The sequence below is a fragment of the Canis lupus genome, chromosome 22 (genome assembly GCF_048164855.1).
Source record: "Canis lupus baileyi chromosome 22, mCanLup2.hap1, whole genome shotgun sequence".
In the NCBI taxonomy this organism is placed as follows: Eukaryota; Metazoa; Chordata; class Mammalia; order Carnivora; family Canidae; genus Canis; species Canis lupus.
In genome coordinates this window covers 47,708,033-47,726,502 of record NC_132859.1, presented here as the reverse complement: position 1 = coordinate 47,726,502, position 18,470 = coordinate 47,708,033, and positions in this window count along the sequence as shown.

The following is an 18,470-nucleotide window of genomic DNA, read 5'->3' as shown; positions in this document are numbered from 1 at the left end:
ACCCGGGATCGAACCCCACGTCGGGCTCCCGGTGCATGGAGCCTGCTTCTCCCTCTGCCTGTGTCTCTGCCTCTCTCTCTCTGTGTGTGACTATCATAAATAAATAAAAATTTAAAAAAAAGCTTAAATATTCTGAAATTTGTATTATGATTTCCTATTGAAACCAGGATTTACTTGAGTTATTTTTAAATTATCAATGTATTTTCTTCTTCTTGTCAACTGTTTTTGGGTTATGTTATTCTACTTCAATTTTATTTTGGTTAGGGAATGTGGCCAGTATGCTGTCAGTTTGAAACTCCTTATGTGGTTTAGTACATGGTTAATATTTGTAAGTGTTGCTTATATACTTTAAAAGAATGTAGATGTGTGCTACTTGGTGGGAGAGCTGATGTTGAACTATATTACTTTTGTTCAAGTCTCCTGAATTTTTCCTAATATTCCGTTTGTTTAATATATTTGTTTATGAAATATAGATGTTAAAATATCCCAAAGTGATTGTAGAATAGTGAATTTATCATTGTAAACTTCTCAGTTTTTGCCTTATACATCTTAACTTTAAAAAATTAATATGTCCAGTAATTTCTTTTAACAAATAAAGAATTATAAGCATTAGTTCTATTCTAGAACCTCAAAGAACATTTAACATGCTTTAATTACCATTTATAATCCTACCTTCATGTTTTTAAAGCTATAGAACTTAATTTACATTTTCTTAAGCAAAGTTATTAATTTTAAGCAGTCCATAATTAGTGACTATACCTATATACTTTATCAGTTTCTGGGATGACTGTTTAATATTTATTTATTTTTTAAATTATTTATTTATTTGAGAGAGAGAGAGAAAGAGCATGAGCAGGAAGGGCAGAAGGAAGGAGAGAGTGGATCTGAAGCACACTGCACTGAGCACAGAAACTGTTTCACCCAGGAGCCCCTGGAATGACTTTTTTTGTAACATATTTATTGAGATAAAATTCACAAACCATATATTTACTCACTAAAATTATACAACCAATGATTTTCACAGTTTCAGAGAGTTGTGCTATCAGAATCACAATCCATTTTTTAATATTTTCATCAATTATCCCAAAGAAATCTCATATCAGTTAGTAAGCATGTCTCATTTCTCCCTAAAACTCTTGTCCTTAACCCATCTATATTGTTTCTATAAATTTGTTTTTCTGACATTTGATATTATTGGAAACATATAACAGATGTTCTTTTGTGAGGCTTATTATCACTTAGAATGATTTCAGGGATTATCCATGTTGTCAGAATACCAGTGTTTTATTCCTTTTTTTTAATTTATTTTTATTTTTTTATTTTTTTATTCCTTTTAATTACCAAATAATATTCCATTATATAGATATATGACATTTTATTTTTTATTTTTATTTTTTTTAAGATTTTATTTATTTATTGAGAGAGAGAGAGAGAGAAAGAAAGGGGGGGGGGCAGAGACAGAAGCGGGCTCCACCTCAGGGAGCCCGACGTGGGACTCGATTCCCGGTCTCCAGGATCACGCCCTGGGCTGCAGGGGCCTGCCCGAAATACGACATTTTATTAATACAATAGTTAGTTGAAAGACAGTTGGGTTGTTTCCACCTTTTGGCTTTTATAAACAATGATGCTATGAATATTTTTCCTAGACTTTTTTTTTAATAAACAAATGTCATTTCTCTTGGATATATACATAGTATTGACATTGGTAGATCATATGGTGACTCAGTGTTTAACATTTTGAGGAACTGCTACTGTTTTTGCCAAGCACCTACATGTTTACATTTACAGAACCAATGTATAAAGGTTCTAATTTTTCCTTGTCAGATGAAGTGATGTTTTTCAGTGGTTTTGATTTACATTTTTCTGATGGCTACTGATGCAGAGCATTTTTTCATATGCCTATTGCCCATTTTTGTATCTTCCCTCTAGAAATATCTATTTGGATTTTCTCATTTTTTGTCATTTTATTATTGAGTTCTAATATTTGTTTATATACTCTAAAAACAAGTCTCTTATCACATTTTTAATTTGAAAATATTTTCTTCCATTCTATCATCTGTTTTTCCACTTTTTTTGCTGGCATCATTTGAAACAAATATTTTGAGTCCAATTTATCTGTTTTTCCCTTTATAGCTTGGGCTTTGGAGTTCATATATAATATGTCTTTGCTGATTCAAAGTCCCATATTTTCTCCTAAGAGTTTTAGGGTTTTAGCACTTATATTTAGGTCTGTGATCAATTTCAAGTTAATTTTTGTTTCATGTGAAGTTGAAGCCCAACTTGTATTTTAACCGTGAATATCCACTTTCTATGCACCATTTGTTGAAGACTATTCTTTTCCAATAGTATATTTTTGGCATCGTTGTTGAAAAATCAATTGATTAGAAAAGTGAGAATTTATTCTTGGACTCTTAATTCTATTTCATTAATCTATATATTTATCCTTATGCCAGAGGACACTATCTTGATTACTACAGCTTTGTAGTAAGTTTTAATATCAGAAAGTATGAATCTTCTTTGTCTTTCTTTTCAATATTGTTTTGGCTATTCTGATTCACTTGAAATTCTATATGAACTTAGGACCAGTTTATCTATTTCTGCAAAGAAGTTGACCGGGATTTTGATAGATTTTGCATTAAATTTGTATATTAGTTTGGGGACATTGTAATCTGCATAAATAACCTAAAGCATGATTGTGAGATGGCTTACCATTTATTTAAATTCTTTCAAATTTTTTTCAAGCACTTTTAATAATTTTTAGTAAACAAGTGTAATATTTTAATTCCTTTACTGCACTTGCCATATGCACTTTATTAATATATACTTCAGATTTATGTAAATTCTATTGAAATATAAAATTAAAAATATAAACATAAAAACATTACTCCTTTGAGTTCCGCAAAAAGGTAAAACTATTTTATGATCCAGTAATAGCACTACTGGTTATTTGCCAAAAAAATACAAAAACACTAATCCAAAGGGCTACATGCACCTCTGTGTTTATTGCAGCATTATTTACAATAGCCAAATTATGCAAGTGTCCATAATGTCCATTGATAGATGAATGGAAAAGAAAGTGGTGTAGATAGATAGATAGATGATATACATATATACACATACAATAGAATGTTATTCAGCCATAAAAAAGAATGAAATCTTGCCATTTACAACAACTTAGGTGGCCCTAGAAAGTATAATGCTAAATGTAAAAAAAAAAAAATGGTCAGAGAAAGACAATACCATATGATTTCACTCATTTCTGGAATTTAAGAAACAAACAAGCAAAGGAAAAAAAAATATATATAGAGAGACAAACCAAGAAATAGACTTTTAATCATAGAGAACAAGTTGATGGTTACCAGAGGGGAGAGAGTGGAAGCTGGGTAAAATAGGGGATGGAAATTAGAGACTACTTTTATGATGAGTGCCAAGTAATATATATAATTGTTGAATCACTTATTGTACACCTGAAACTAATATAACATTGTACATTAACTATACTGGAATTGAAATAAAAAATCTTAATAAAAAAATAAATATTACTCTTATGTAGTCATATTCTCTTTTGCCCTTTATGTATTGTTATTGTAGTAAGCATTGCATCTATATATGTTACAAACCCAATAGCATGATGTTACCATTATCATTTTATATAATTTTATGTCTTTGAATAAATCTGAGAGAAGAAATAAGAGCAAGTATACATTTATCTCATAACTTTCATTTACAATTTCATGTTTTCTTCATTTGTTCCTATAGAATCCAATTACCTTATGATGTCTTTTCACCTTATTAAAGTAAGGACTCTGATACAACTTTTTGTCCACCCAGCTCCATTTTGCAGTTATTGTCAAATATATTGCATTTCTATGTGTTATAGGGCCTGTAATGTAATATATATGTAGTAACACATATTGTATCATATGTAATATATTTCAAAATAAGTTAAGAGGGCAAGAAATATGCATTTATGCAGTCTTTAAAAACTACAAATTTTCCCAGTTCTTGCCCTTGGCAGATATTTCCATTTTTCAGTAACTGGGGACATGGCAACCTATCTATAAAGGAGGCTAGGAAAGCTAAGGACAAGTTTAGCAATATAAGCTTAGACAAATCATGATCAATCACCCAGTGCTGGGCACTTTGGTGCCAGCCACATTCTCATCCCCCTAGATTGTCTTTCCATTAGATAGGAAGGGAAGTATGTTAGGCAGGTGGAAAGCAGTATCAGATGCATCGCTGTTCAACTTCCACTTTCTACCCAGCCTTAGTATATAAACTTAACAAATAAACTACTACCTACTATATAAACTTAGTTTCATCTAGAGAGAAACATATTTTCTAATTGCTTACTGTACATCTCAGTAAGTGAAGTTTACTTCTCACTAACAAAATAATCTTGCTCAATTTATAGCTGTAGTCAATCATGTAATTTACATTCATTTAAAGCACACCACTGATTTTCTCCATCAAAACACAGCTATTGTCTGGAGCTGCTACAGAAGTTATTGAGTAAAACTGTGAACAGCATGTTGAGGACCCACAGTCTGATTTTAACTTTGCAAAGAGAAGAGGAAACAGATTGCTGGTCCTAGCTGGGAGGTTTTACATTAAAGGCATGCAGAAGGAATGAGGCCCTTCTAAACAGAATTTCTTGCTTTTTTCTTTTCTTTTTTCTTTTCTTTTCTTTTCTTTTCTTTTTGATAAGAGAAACAAAAAAGTGACATTTCCATTTCCATGAAAATGGAAAAGTGACAGTACGAGAATGAGTTGTCATTAGGCTCTTAGATATATTTTATACTTAAAATGTTGATGTCCCTACATACTGCCACACTGTCCCTGCTGTATGAATACTATTAATGTTCAAATCCCAGCAATTTGACCCTATGAGGGTTTTGATTCCATATTTGTGAATATAAGCAAGGTTTATAGTTTATATTATTTACTTCTTTTTTAAAAAAATTGCATTTATTTATTCATGAGATACACACAGAGAGAGGCAGAGATATGGGCAGAGGGAGAAGCAGAGTCCCTGTGGGCAGCCGATGTGTGCCTTGATCCCACGGCTCCAGGATCATGCCCTGAGCCAAAGACAGACGCTCAACCACTGAACACCCAGGTGCCCCGATTGTTTACTTCTTTGATGGATGCCTTTTGCAATATGACTTGCTACTCCTACAATCAAGAGGTAGTTTCTTTCTTCAGCTTGTGAATCTGCCCTTGCCTTGTAACTTTTATTGAACAGAAGAACCTAGTACCAGTGATGGTATGTTGGTTCCAGACCTAGACTTTACTTCCTTGGGACTTTTGCAATCACTATCTGGGCAATTCCAGCCTAGCCTACTGGAAGAGGAGAGAGACTGCTGATCCATCACCCTCTTCACCAGACCATCAATCTGCTAATCACCAGACACGTGAGTGAGGCCATTCTAGACTAGCTGCCCACCAGGTGACCACAGATATATGAGTGAGCTAAGTTGAAATCAGCTAAATTTAACCTACATCAAAGGAACCACTTAGCCCTACTCTCGGATCTATGAGATAAAAATGTTCCTGATTTTAAATCACCAAGTTTGGAGTGACTTATTACACAGAAATAGCTAAGTTATACAGGATTTAAACTATTATGTTACAAGCAAGAACAGTTAAAACACTTGCTCTGAGTAGTAGCCCAGCTAAGTCACATTTTCAATAAAATATATAAATTTGTTTTATGCAATTCAAGCTATATGTAAATGGCTTGAATTTTCATTTCTTTCTACCTAAGGGAAACTTCAGTCTGCATTTCAAGTTCATCAAATTCTGGTCAAATTCTGAAAGCTAAAAATGTCTCAGTAATACTGGCAAGTACTGATATAGCTTTATTTTAATTATATTAATTCATATAAAGAACAATGAAGCACCTGCAAATGTTATCATTCTTGAACTAATTATTTTCATTTAAAAATAAGTCATTTTGTGGTTTTAAAAATATCATATGTTTATTAAATAAGAAAATGTCAGAAAAAGAGGTGAGAAGAAAAATTTTTTAAAGAGCCAAAGAGCCTATAATCGCATCAATGTAGAAAGAATTGTTTGATATTTAAGCTGACTTAGAGTTTTTCCTAAACAATTGTCCAAATTCAGACAGGGTCCAACTGGACTCCTGCAGATAGAAATATACTCTATATGTAAATTAGAAAACTTCTGAATACAGTATTATAATATAGATATGCGTTACACAATTATCACAGGAGTTTCTTGTGGACTTTTTCTCCTTTTTTTGGGTGAAGGGGTGTTTGTACAAGTAAGTCAGAATGAAAAGCAGTAGCAGTAAAAATGAAAGTTATACCATCTTCTGACGCTGATTAGAGTAGCAAATATAATTTTTTTAAGTTCTCAGAGTAATCAGAATGTTTTGAGTCTTTGCCACAAGCTGACTCACAATTTCTGTAATAAAATAACAAAATTGAGGGCTTAGTCCCTGTGCTAAAGTCTCTACATTTGTTATTTCCTTTTTCCCTCTACGTAGCACTCTGAGATACATAACATTATTACCTTTATCTCCACAATAAAGGAAAGGGGTCTTAGGGAGTTTGGGACACCCGCAAAATTTCTATTGTAAGTTAACATTGGAACTGAGATTTAACCCAATGCCACTCATCAACAGACTTATTCTGGTAATTGCTCTGCTACAGAACTTTCAGCGTCCTGAGGCTCTGGAGTGGTATCATTGTGGAACTCTGGGTGACCCTATATACTGAGGAATACAGGATGGATGCAGAATACTCCTTGCCACTCTTTTTAAGAAAGGCCTTCTGCATGTATGCCTAATACATCAATTAAATATATTTGATCATGACCATAGACCTAAAATTTCATATTCCTATAAAATATCATGTTTTAATGTATCATATTAATGAAGATTAGGTAAATCATATTTCCTTAGCCTAACACACATCATGCAGCGGTGGAAATGATACTAGATGTGGAGTTGTATGGCTTGGAGTTAATCACTAATTCCTACCAGCACCTGTATGGGCAGAACTCTCATAGAGACTAAATCAAAGATATAAATGAATTCCTTAGAAGTCCAGAAGTTGATCCGCAGGACAGGTGTTGTCTAAACCAGAGGTTACAAACCAGTTGACCAGAACCTGTAAAATTGCTTGGTTTTAACATTTAACATTGAACCATATGATGTTAAACAAACAAACAAACATAAAATAGGAAGGAAAGAAGGAAGAAAGGAAGAGAAAAGGAATAGAAATTTGAGTCTGTTGAAGACACATGAAGTTCTGGGATTTCATTTAAACATGTGTATGTCCAGGTTCTCTTAAAAAGGAGAATATGGAGCAAAACAAGGCCACATTCCAGTTGACAAAAATAGGCTTGAAAAGATACCGGCTACCTGGACTGGGCATATCATTTTTATTTTGCCACATTCTCATTAGTTCCTTTTATCCCCAGTTCCTAAGGCCAAGTGTGGAATGTCATGTATTACTGCACAGGTGATGTGTGTGTGTTTGGTTTGTGTATATGTGCGTATATGTGTATGGGGTGTGGTGTGTGTATGTGGTGTGTGGTGTGGGTTATGTGGTGTGTGGAGTGTGTGTGTATGCATGTATGTGTGCAATGTTTATAGTGTATGTATACGAGTGTGTGGTGTGTGTGTATGTAAGTGTATGGGGTTGGCATGAGTGTATGTGCTCATGTTTGTGGGTATAGTACATGGGGTACATGTGTGTGTGTGGGTATGCATGTATGTGTATGAGCTGTGGTGTGGGGAGTGTGTGTGTACATGTGTGGGGTGTGTGCATATACGGGGTGTGTATATGTGGTATGTGTGATATGTGTATGTATGTGTATAGGGTGTGATGTAGGGAGTTTGTGAGCACTCGTGTGTGCATTATGGGGTATGTGCATTGTGGGGTCTGTGTGTGTGGTGTGCATGTATGTGTATGGGGTGTGGTGTGTGTATGTGCATGTAGTGTGTGTATGCTGTTTTGTGTGTGCATATATTTGTGGGAAGAGGGTGTATGTTAACTTTTCTCCTTTGCTGTTCTGGGCCTCAGGGCTTGATTTCTAAATCTGGACTAAATCCATAATGAAGGAGCAGTTATTTAACTGTCTCATCGTTAGTACTGTACTTTCTCCTTTCCTTGTAATTATTAATTCCCATTATTATTCAGAGAAGTGATTAATCTTTCTTTCTGCACCACCCCCCAACCCTAACTTGCTAGAATTAGAATTACAAATTCTTCTTTAGGGATTGTCCTTAGTTTTATCGGAGAAGCACTGTCCATTCAAATAAAAATCCTCATTCAAAATACAATTTTGTTATTTTTTTTTCTAATTGATCTGATCTGTATTACAAACCCACATCCCACTGGAGCATAGGGAATGCCATATTTTAGATCAATCCATTGAGTTCATTTTGATGTAGCAGTTTAAATATGTTAATGTTTGTACTTTCAGAATTAAAATCCTTCCCACCTTTCTACTCCAAGGCATGGCATTTGGGTCGGTGAGTGGTGTGGTTGGAATGTATGTGCATTTTTTATTTCAGCTCTTCTGATCTCACCAGTCGTGTTTCTTGTTTTTCTGGTCTAGGTTTAGTCCCTAGTGAATGCTGTCACAGCTTAAGTGTCCGGACAGTCGTGTGCTTGAGCTAGCTCATACTGGCTCTTGAGAGGCAACTCCAGATTATACCCAGCTCCATATTTTGTTATTTTGGCTCATCGCTTTGGTAACATCAATGGGTCACAGTAGGAATTTTGTCAAATGTGACAAATCAGAGCTTTTTTACTTGGAGAGCTGGTTGTTAAACATTTACAAATATACCACTATCTCCAGATGACAGAAGTGGAATTCACATCCTGGGATAGTCCCCTTCACCTTTATTGTGGGCTTGGATATGTAACTTGCTATGGACAATTTAGCATTAGCAAATGTGATGCCAGCATATTCCTAATAAGGTCTTCACAATGAGGCTCATCCTTCTGGAACACTATTTGAATCCTTGTGACTACCATGCTCTGAGGAATCCCGAGTTACATGGAGAAGACACATGGAAGAGGTTGGAGGAGCACTGGAAGCTGGAAGATATAATGAGGCCTCAGACATGTGACCCTCATTCAGAAATCCCAGTCAGCCCCCTCTATCTGGCCACCTCGGTAGAGGACCCTGATACCATGCAATAGAGAGGAGATGCTTCCAGTGCACTCTTGGCTGAATTCCTAACTTATTTGAATTGTGAGCAAGTAAGACATTATCATTTGTGTGTCTATCTCTTTTTTGCTCATTCTTTTCTCATTTAACTGCCTTTTTGAACTGATTTATAATGTTATACATTTTTGATGAGTTTTTTCAATTAGATACAGTCAAATATTTTCTGCCTGTAGCTTACCTTTTCCCTCTCTTAATGATAACTACTGATGAAATTCAACTATATTAATCTCAACAAATACAATATTATCAATTTTTATAGTTTGCAGATCTTTGTTCTGTTTAAAAAGTCTTTACCTATTCTAAAGGCATAAAGATATGCTCCTGTGCTTTCTCTTAAAATTTTTAGTTCTTTGCCTTTCACATTTAGGTCTGCAATCCATCTGGAAAAGCTTTTGTTTATGATATAAAGTAGAAACCAAGATACATTTTTTTCAACAACAATGTTTGGTTCACTCCATACAATTTATTGTAAATATCATTCTTTATTCCACTGCTGCAAGTGTTCCTTTGTCATAAATCAATTGACCATAGAAGTGTGGTACTCTGGCCTCTATTCTGTTCCAGAGTCCATTTATATCTCTTTACATCACTACTACCTTGTCATAATTACTCAGAAAATGTAATGGGTCTTGATACCTGATAGTGTGCTTCATTATTATTTTGGGGGGAGATTTATATGTTTTTTAACTAATGGTACTGAATAGGTTTTCTAATATTGGCATTTAACGCTGTCCTTAATGAATTGCTTATTTATTTCATGTTCTAGCATGAAATTCATGGCATGTTCATGGCATTCATATTTCTTATTGGTTTGTAAAAGCTTTCATTTTAATGAGCATATTATTCTTTTTGTTACCATTTTATTTTGCAAATACGCACAGCTTGTGGTTTCTCTTTTACTTTTGCTTATTGTATTTTTACATAAAGTAGTCTTCACTTTTTATATAATAAGATAAATATTTTTTCCTTTTGTCTCTTTGTTTTGAAAATATATTTGGAGAAGCCTTTTTTACTTTGAGATAAGGCAGTACATCATGTTTAGGTTTTTAAGGCTCTTTGTTCACACGTAACTTTTAATCTATTTAGAAATTGTTTTCTATACAATGCATGGTGGAAACACATTTTTTCCCAATAGGAAAATATTTAATCCCATAGTAATTAATAAATAATAATGTCCTTCATTTTTCATTTGACCAAAATTATATGCCAAAAATTACAAATATACATGAGTATCTGTTTTAAGTTTTCAATAAGAATTTTAATACACTTGGGATGCCTGGGTGGCTCAATGGTTGGATGCCTGCCTTCAGCCCAGGCCATGATCCTGGAATCCCAGGATTGAGTCTCCATCGGGCTCCCTGCATGGAGCCTGCTTCTCTCTCTGCTTCTCTCACATGCCTGTGTCTCTGCCTCTCTCTCTCTCTCTCTCTCTCTCTCTGTGTGTCTCATGAATAAATAAATAAAATATTTTAAAAAAAAGAATTTTATTACACTTATTAAGAGAAGACAAAAAGTGTATCATTAGAGGTTAAGGATGGCAGGGTGAGGGGAAAGGAGTTTTGAGAGAGTAGATAATTTACATGAGATCTACGATTATGAATGCTGTAATGGCACAGAGCTGGATCAGGAAGCAAAAACTAAAGCAATGCTTCTCAAGTCTCATAATGCATATGTGTCACTTAGAGATTTTGTTAAATATAGACTGTGATTCGATAGCCCTCAGGTGGGGCCTCTGATTCTACATCTTTAACATGTTCCCAGGTGACAATAGGGCTGCTGCTCTGCAGACCACATTTTCAGCTGTTGGAGACCAGAGTGTCTATCTGGGTCTTCATGTTTCCTTTATTCCTATGCATTCTCTGGTGTGAGTCTGTTGCTGAGACTTGGCTGACACTTATGAATTTACTTCTTCACATCTTCCTTGTAGACAATCCCTGTTTATTTGCTATTGTTCTACATTTTCCCTTGTCTTATTTGCTTGAATCATAATTGACACTTTTGTCTTTTGTGTCCCAGATGAAACGATTTTGTCAACCTTAACAGGTGTGATACCATATCCTGGTCCTTCCTCTTGCACTGTTCCATGTTGTCTGTCCTCTTCAATGAAAGGAGAAATCACTTTCTGTTTATTTCCGATAACATTGGAAATACAATGGGAATAAAAAAGAAAACTTTACACCTGACATCTGACACTCAGCATTTTTTGAAAAGTTAATTTTTAGGCCCTATATTATGTTGAATTTAGAGAATGCCAAGATTCTTGGAAAATGAAACATGTTAGCTACTTCAGTAGAAAGAAACAATAACACTATTTCTTTGACATTGAGCCTCCTAGCTTGAACACTGTAGTTAGGTTTTATTGTATAAGCTTTTCCTAACATGTCTTTATCTGTCATTAAAACTTTAGAAAATTCATCATGCTGTTAGGTTGTTAAAGAAATATAGATTTCATTGCATTTAAGTAAGAATAACTTCTGAAATTAATAGAGTTGTTGACATGCATCGTTAACTCTTGACATTTGTGTTTTCTGAATCTTTGCTGAATGAAAGTAATAACTGTCTGGAATTTTCATTCAATTAGTAATTATTTAATTTTTAAATTTTTTAGCATGAAACCGATTAATTTTGGCTCTAAGTTGCTTTCTCAGGGAGAATATTTATTTAGCTCTTAGATCAGTCTAGAAATCCTGCTATTTTGCCAAAAATAAAATAACTGGTTCAATCTGGCAAACTTTGCTTCAACATGGGGAAAGATGGATTGTGATGAGACTCAGTGAGGGAGTGGCTGAATAGAATAATGCATGATTTTTCCCAAGTCAGATCACTTCTAATCAGAATTCTCAGCTTCCCTAGCAGGAATGGAGAGAACTTTTCTTAAGACCATGCATGAACCTCTAGTCAGGTTCTTCTCAAGGTACTTTCCAGAAAAATCGCAAAACTTCAAGACGTTTTGGCTTTTTTGCTCTTCATAACACTTTTACACAAATGTTTGCATTTTTGTGGGTGCTGGGATACTTCAGGGACCCTGAGTAAATTAACCTTGGGAATCTCATAAAAATACACTGATGAAGAAAGATTTTCAGTAATTGTTCTCTTTTTACTTTTTTAAAAAAATGTTTTATTTATTTATTTGAGAGAGAGAGAGAGAGAGAGAGAGAGGCAGAGACACAGGCAGAGGGAGAAAAGCAGGTTCCATGCAGGGAGCCCGACATGGGACTCGATCCTGGGTCTCCAGGATCACACCCCAGGATGCAGGTGGCACTAAACCACTGCACCACCAGGGCTGCCCTCTCTTCCTACTTTCAAAAATAATCTTTACTCTTTAACATAGAGACTGAAGTTGCCTTCTCCAGCTTTTAGAAAAATATACACATTGAACTCAGTGCAATATTTCTAACTGGCACCATTCTATATTATGTGCAAGTGCCCCTCCAATTATTACTGTATGTCAATTTTTATTAGACAGGAGGTGGCTCTGTGAGTCTTGATTTCCTGCCAGTACAATCAAATGTGAGCTGAAGGAATGGAAAGAAAATGTTACTTTCAAAATCCTAGTGAGGAGTGTATTGCTTATAAATTACTTAAAAAGTGAGTTGTGTTTCAGTTAAGTGATTACAAATGTCTTTAGTGGATGCAGTGTCTGAAATGGGCATTCAATTAATATTCTGCTTCTTCCTAGTCCATGCACAATGCAATTTCAAAATTTTATCTTTCAACAGTCCCATTCTTATGGACTGAATTTTGTCCCCCCTCAAATTCTTATGTTGAACCTTAGCCCCCCATGTGACTGTATTTGGACATAGGGTCTTTGAGGAGGTAATTAAGGTCAAATTAGGTCATAAGGATGGGCTGTAATTCAGCAGGAGTGGTGTCCTTATAAGAAGAGGAAGAGAGAGCAGACCTCTCTTTCTTTATCTCCTTGTGTCTCTTTCTCTCTCTTCAAGCATACCCAGAGAAGAGATCATGAGAGGACATGGTGGAAAAGCAACTATCTACCAGCCAGGAAGAGAATCTTTATCAAAAAATAACCCTGATGACGCTTTGATCTTGGACTTCCAGACCTTTCTAGGCCTGTGAAAAAATAAGTTTCTGATGTTTAAGTCACTCGGTTTGTGGTATTTTGTTAAGGCATCCTTAGCAGTTGCATGCTCATTTTTTTCACATTTTTTACTTTTATAATGATTCTTTCTTTTAGAAGCAAGTGTTCTGATGGAATGAAAATAGGTTGATGGAAAAATGGGGGGTGAGTAATGACTGAGTGGATTGGCTTATTCTTAAGTCATGACTTGTATTGATATATACCAAGTTGAACTGAGGTGACCCATCCTCCCCCCCCAAAAAAATATTTGAATACATTGAGAGCCAGAGTGTGTTCCGTTTGTTTAGGATCTACAGTGCTTAGTCTAGTATCTGAGATATAGAAGCTTTCTAATATATATTTGAATAATGAAGTGAATAAATCAATGAAATCAGTTTCCAATTAGATCTCCTAGAGACATTTAAAAGTATGCTATCTCTTTGAAATACAACAATGCAGTAAAGTATGTTGAGTTTTAATAATTTGGTGAGGCTACAATGACATATATTATAGTTCTTGTTATGAATTCTACTGTTCCCAATGCTTCTACTGAAACAGCCATGACTAAGGCTGGACAATTTATATTGTCCAGCCAAATTATATTTCATCCATGTTCAAATAATAAATTTTTGCTACTTGATTAGTATTTTTTTAAAATTTTTATTTATTTATGATAGTCACACACACACACACAGAGAGAGAGAGAGAGAGGCAGAGACATAGGCAGAGGGAGAAGCAGGCTCCATGCACCGGGAGCCCGATGTGGGATTCGATCCCGGGTCTCCAGGATCGCGCCCTGGGCCAAAGGCAGGCGCGCTAAACCGCTGCGCCACCCAGGGATCCCGCTACTTGATTAGTATTGACCTCATGTCAGACAAGTCAGTGTACCAGGCAAATCCCTATCCACCAAGATTGCATGTTCCCCCCAAAAGATTCATAGAACGCTGGTGGTACCTGAAATAAATACCAGTTCTAGGGTCATCTCTCTGTGTTTTTCTCTCTGTTGTCTCCATCTTTGTCTTAAGCAGAAAAGTCTCAAGATACTGTCAAAGGAAACAGTTTTCATGCAGCCAGAGGAGTATTGCTATGTTATATTAGGATTAAGCCATCAACACGAATCAAATTCCCCTTTTATATGATGTAACTGTAATGTACTGTTAAACTTTGCATTTTTCTTTGCCCCAGTGGAGTAAATGCTTAGGCTTATATAAGGTTTCCCTCCTTACTATTAAAATGTACTCTTTTGAGTTTTGTTTCAGATGACAGATATGATCATAAGTGTTTGACAAGGCAGAAGTCGTTAGAGACAGGGGCACTTGGATGGCTCAGTCACTTTCAGCTCAGGTCATGATCCCAGGGTTCTGGGATCGAGTCCTGTTTCGAGAGGGAAGAAAGGAGGGGAGTGTCCCTGCTCAGTGGGGTGCCCCTGCTCAGCGGGGTGCCTGCTTCTCTCTCTCCCTCTTCCCCTTCTCTCTGCTTGTGCTCTCTCTTGCTACCTCTTTCTCAAATAAATAAAGAAAATCTTTTTAAAATTTTTAAAAATAAAATTAGAGGATATTGAATGTTTTTGTGTATCTGAAATCTCCAAATGCAGCAATGAAGTAAGAGTCCAGAGAAATTCACAGAGTACCTTTTCTAGATGCTGTGGTATAGGCTCTTTATGTACAATTAATCATTTAATCATCCACAAGGTGGATATGATTATATTCATTCCAAAGATAAGGGACTAATCTGAAGGTAGTGTGTGCATACACCCAGCTAAGAAATGCTAGAGCTAGAATTAACATTCAAGTCTTTCTGGCATCCTTTTCAATGCAAATACATAAAAGATGTATGTCAAGGTGTGTACAATGAGGCATAATTGATAAATTAGATATGGTAATGTTTAGACTTAAGTGAATTAATTTAAATTAATTTTAAATAAATATTCCCCCTTTTGCTAACTCCCACTAAAAAACAATGAGGAGTTGAGGGGTGCCTGGATAGCACAGCAATTAAGCATCTGACTCTTGGTTTCACTCAGGTTCTGATCTCCCAGTGTGGTGAGATCAAGCCCTGCATTGGACTCAGTGCAGAGTCTGCTTGAGATTCATTCTCCCTCTTCCTCTATTCCTCCTGCTTCTGTGTGCATTCTCTATTTCTCTCTCTCTCTCTCTCTCTCTCTCTCTCTCTCTCTCTCATAAATAAACAAAGCTTTAAAAAAATTTAGGAGCTGGAATAAATTATAGACATAAGCCTGCCATTCACTGAGTACTTTTCCTTATGACAGAAAATAGACCAAACACTTTAAAGCTTTAGTTCATATATTCCTCAGAGGGAATGGTGTAGGTGCTGTTATCTACATATTACAGATGAGGTAAGTGGGACTCAGAGAAGTTCATCAACTTACTCCAGGTCACATAGCTTTCAGTGGCAAAGTTGAGACTCAAACTGGGTCTCTGATTCCAGAGCCTCATCCTTCACCACCACTCCCTTCTGTAACACAAGCGCAGACTCCACTTCCGGACTAGCTTTTTCAGGTTTTATCAGAGGTGCTAAGCCTGGGAATGGAGCTAAGACGGGGCTGGGCTGAGGTTAAGGAAGAGACAGGGCTATGTTTCTACTAAACATACAGAATGACAAGGGCATCAGAATATAGAGCTTCAAGCAGTGTGTATCCCACAGTCAGGAGAAACCCTCAAGCATTTGTGTTTACTCTGTGTACAGTGAGTATGGATTGTAAAGCCTGTTTCAAGGAGGGCATGGATACAACTTGTTATGGCTAAAGTCTTAGGACAGTGTTGCCTCTTGAAATCTGAAAAATCTGTTTCATGACTCTGGATAGTCCTGGAAATTCCAAAATACGTTTCTTTCCAAATTCTTGTTTTGAAGAGAAGTATTATTGGTCTTCATTCCAGAAACATGGAGTCATTTTTCATTTTTTAAAAAATTGTTTGTTTTTCAAGATCACATTAACATTTTGTACTGCCACATCAGCATTTTTTTCTATGATTCATAAGCAGCCAGCTACCTCTATAGGGGAACTTATTAAGATCAAACTCCACTTTGCTTTAAATTGTTACAACCCATATGGAGACTTTCTTGGGTGATTTCCCTCCATTTCCTGCCATTCTGTCTTCCCCCAAGCATCATTACCATGTTCATTTTATTTAGGACCTGGTGGTATTCTGGTTCCTTTTCTCTAAATATAAGCTTTAGAGTAGGGCTGCCCGATATAGTTAGTAACTGAGATCCACACGTGGTTATTTAAATTTAAATTTATAAAAATTACACAAAATTAAAAATTTAGTTTCTCAGTTAGCCACAACTAATGTGGCTAGTGGCTACCATATTAAATATAGCAAATATGGAATATTTTCATTTTCACTGAAAACTCTAATGGGAAGCATTACTTTTGAGCTTTAATTTCCTAGAGAAAATATAACTTAATGAAATATTGTTGTATATTATATTAATTTTCATGGATTTATTTACTTCTTTACTGCATGTCTCTTCATGGAGTACCTTGCACATAGACCTCTTCATTGCAGGGGAATTATATATACCTTTGCCCCATTGTCATCAAGTTTGGTCAGATGATTTGCTTTGTCCAGTGAACTATGAGCATAAGCAATGTGTGTACTTCCTAAGGAAACATTTTTAACAGCCAGTGTGTATTTTACTATGAGATCTTTTCCCTCAGTCTTGAAGCAAGCAGTGTTTGAAAATAGGACTTCTTCTGAGTCCCTGGGTGAAGGCAACATGGAGGAGAACTGAACACATCCATGATCAATATTTAATGTGGACAAAAAATAATCTTTGTTTCAACTCACTATTTTTAATATCATTTATTATTGCATACTAACTTGACTTAAACTGACTGATACACACATGAACTCTCAATATTCTAGAAATGAAGCCAAGAGACTTTCTTCAGTGATATTCTATGTAGGGTTGAGATGGAAGCCAGGTAACAGGGAAAAAATCATACAGATGATGCAGTTGATGATCAAGTTCATTGAGTTATACAGAGAATAAAAGGTTAGCCCCTGGATGAATTGGTTGAGCCATGTGACAGGACAAGAGCTGATATTTTTGGACTTTATTCTATAATCAAGTGTCCACAGAGTGATTTTAATCCCGAGGGTATGAATAGCCCTCAGATGAAGAGCCCTCTGTGTGAGAAGATGTGCTTTCTGTAGTCCAGTGATTCTTTTCATTTATTCTAATGATGTCTCTGGTATCTGCATGGGGGAGCTTCTCCTCTTTTCATTTCAAGGGCATTTCCCCCCATTCCAATGCTATCTTTATGTTTTGTAGTTAGGTCAGTGGAGTAATAATAAATACAAATTACACACTAAGGGATTGAGGAGTTGAAGGTAAAGTAGGCAGTAAGTTAATGACTTGCTCACCTGAGGAGGAGATGTAGATGATATTTATTTATTTTTTTACTTTACTTTTATACTTAGATTCTTGTGTTAATTGAAATAAGAAAGATTTAAAATCATCATTTCCTTGCAGGCAGGATCCTTGTTGCTCAGGGGAACTAAGAACATTTCCAAATGAAGAGAGTAATGATGGAGAGTCAGAGACTCACAGTTGTATCTCTTGAATATTTGAGTCAGTAGAATTTCCAGATCATCAATGATACATCTCTGTAAAAATGAATTTCTGAGCTAAAATACTCCAGAGAAAGGGTCATTATCCCATGTGATTGAAAGAGCACTGGTCCAGGGATAAGATGCCTTGGCACTGAATACTATCAGTATGTAAGAATTGGGGGGGAATACCTTCACTGATATGACCTTTGCTCTGCTTCCTATAAAATGGATCCTTTGTCTCTTTGATATTACTGGCTCTAATTTTTGGGTGAATTTTAGCAAAATTATTGACACATCTTCAAAAATACATATATTATAAGTGTGGGTATATTTTTAAAGAAAAATAGACTATGCAGAAATTGTAAAATTTTATTGGCATACTGGAACAATATTTCTGTATAGTACTAAAATTAAGATAGTATTAACCTGAAATGCATTGTTTTAAGTTACTGTGCTAGTTACCATTGTCAGGAAAACCACTAAGAAAACATCTCAGGAATTACAGTTGTTTTTTTTTTTTTTAAATAAAAGGCAAGAAAGTAGAAATAGAACTCTAGAAAAATATTTAGTTAACACAAAAGAAGGCAATAATGTAAGAACAG